Source organism: Penaeus chinensis, chromosome 30 (assembly GCF_019202785.1).
Source record: "Penaeus chinensis breed Huanghai No. 1 chromosome 30, ASM1920278v2, whole genome shotgun sequence".
NCBI lineage: Eukaryota > Metazoa > Arthropoda > Malacostraca > Decapoda > Penaeidae > Penaeus > Penaeus chinensis.
This window is the reverse complement of record NC_061848.1, coordinates 12,133,526-12,136,025: the sequence shown is the minus strand read 5'-3', so window position 1 is coordinate 12,136,025 and position 2,500 is coordinate 12,133,526.

The window sequence follows — 2,500 nt, the reverse complement described above, 5'->3', positions numbered from 1 at the left end:
TATGCAAAGGATTAGGTGAAGAATAAAAGGGGAAACAAGAAGGAAAAAGGTGAGGTGGAGAAAGTAAGTAAAGAAAGTAAAGAAAAAAGAGAGGAAAGCAGAAAAAGAAGAAAAAAAAACGAAAAAGGAATAAGGGGAGAGGCAGAGAAAGCAAAGGTCAGCCGAGGATTGGAAGGGATATAACGACCGGGGGAAGAAGGGGGGGTGGAGGAGGGGGGGGGGGAGGTTAATGGGGGGAATCGTAGGCATTTAACGGCCCGGCGCATACGGCGAGGAGGACGAAAGGAGGACATAGAGGGAAGGGTGATGATGGCAGGGAGTAACACGGGTCAAGGTCGAAGGGGGAGGGGGAAAGAGAAAGGAATAGGGAGGGTAGGAAATAGGGAGGGAGAATGATGGGGGAGGGAGAAGACTGAAGGGGGGAAAAAAAAGGAGGGATGGAGAGAGGAAGGGTAGATGCAAAAGAGAAAGAGAGAGAGAGAGAGAGAGAGAGGGAGAGAGGGAGGGAGGGAGGGAGGGAGGGAGAGAGGAGAGAGAGAGAGAGAGAGAGAGAGAGAGAGAGAGAGAGAGAGAGAGAGAGAGAGAGAGAGAGAGAGAGAAGAAAGAGAGAAAGAATCAAAGAACAAAGGTGGAGGAAGAAAGAGAAATAGAGACATAAAAGAAAAAGGGTAAATGCAAAGTGATAATTCAAGGCAGGAAGCATAATAATACAAATATATATTTTTTATACGAAGAAATTAAGTACATGACTAACGCTAATTACAGACACTGTGTTTATATTTCTGTTCCGATATCCTTTATGTTTTCGACAATTTAATGTTAATATTGCCACTCACAAAGTATATAAACGTCTCTATATATTTCTATGAGAGGCTATATCCTCATCGATTATATATAATTTTTTTTTTTTTTTTTCGAGTAAATGTTTTTCGTAAGAAACTGTTCTAATAAACTTCTCAATGTCACTACTATGTACACGTGTGTATAATCCTTCTCTTTGAGTTTCAATTCTATGACTTTTCTTCCTCGCGTTGAAAAAAGGAACTTGCAGTTTCGCATACTCCCCAAGTTTATATATATATATATATATATATATATATATATATATATATATGTGTGTGTGTGTGTGTGTGTGTGTGTGTGTGTGTGTGTGTGTGTGTGTAGATAGATAGATAGATAGATATATAGATAGATATAAATAGATAGATAGATAGATAGATAGATAGATAGATAGATACATATATATTTATATATATGTATATATATATATATATATATGTGTGTGTGTGTGTGTGTGTGTGTGTATACACATATGTATGTATATATGTATGAATGTGTATATATAAACATAAATACAAACATATATATGTGTGTGTGTGTGTGTACATAGACAGATAGATAGATAGATGGATAGATATAGATAGAGAGGTAGAGAGAGATAAACAAAACAAAACAAAACAAAGGATTTAAGGGAGAATATAAGAATAATACATCAGCATAAAACAAATGAACGTTATTCATCAGAAAAAATAAAGTGGGCAATTTCGCACAGAGGGGAACAGGAGAGGGGGACGGGAGAGGGGGACGGGAGAGGGGGACGGGAGAGGGGGACGGGAGAGGGGGACGGGAGAGGGGGACGGGAGAGGGGGACGGGAGAGGGGGACGGGAGAGGGGGACGGGAGAGGGGGACGGGAGAGGGGGGACGGGAGAGGGGGACGGGAGAGGGGAACGGGAGAGAGGGGGACGGGAGAGGGGGACGGGGAGAGAGGGGACGGGAGAGGGGGACGGGGAGAGGGGGACGGGAGGGGGACGGGAGAGGGGGAGGGAGAGGGGGACGGGAGAGGGGGAAGGGAGGGGGACGGAGGGAGGGGACGGGAGAGGGGGACGGGATGAGGGGAACGGGTGAGGGGGGGACGGGAGAGGGGGACGGGAGAGGGGGACGGGAGAGGGGGGACGGGAGAGGGGGCGGAGAGGGGGACGGGAGAGGGGGGACGGAGAGGGGGACGGGAGAGGGGGACGGGAGAGGGGACGGGGAGAGGGGACGGGAGAGAGGGGACGGGAGAGGGGGACGGGAGGAGGGGGACGGGAAGGAGGGGGACGGAGGAGAGGGGACGGGAGAGGGGGACGGGAGAGGGGGACGGGGAGAGGGGGACGGGAGAGGGGGACGGGGAGAGGGGGAAGGGAGAGGGGGACGGGAAGAGGGGGGGGACGGGAGAGGGGGACGGGGTGAGGGGGACGGGGAGGGGGGGACGGGAGAGGGGGACGGGAGAGGGGGACGGGAGAGGGGGGACGGGAGAGGGGGACGGGAGAGGGGGACGGGGAGAGGGGGACGGGAGAGAGGGGAGACGGGGAGGGAGGGGGGACGGGAGAGGGGGACGGGAGAGGGGGACGGAGAGGGGGGACGGGAGAGGGGGGGGAGAGGGGGACGGGGAGGTGGGAGGGAGAGGGGGACGGTGAGAGGGGACGGGGAGGAGGGGGGGGAGAGGGGGACGGGAGAGGG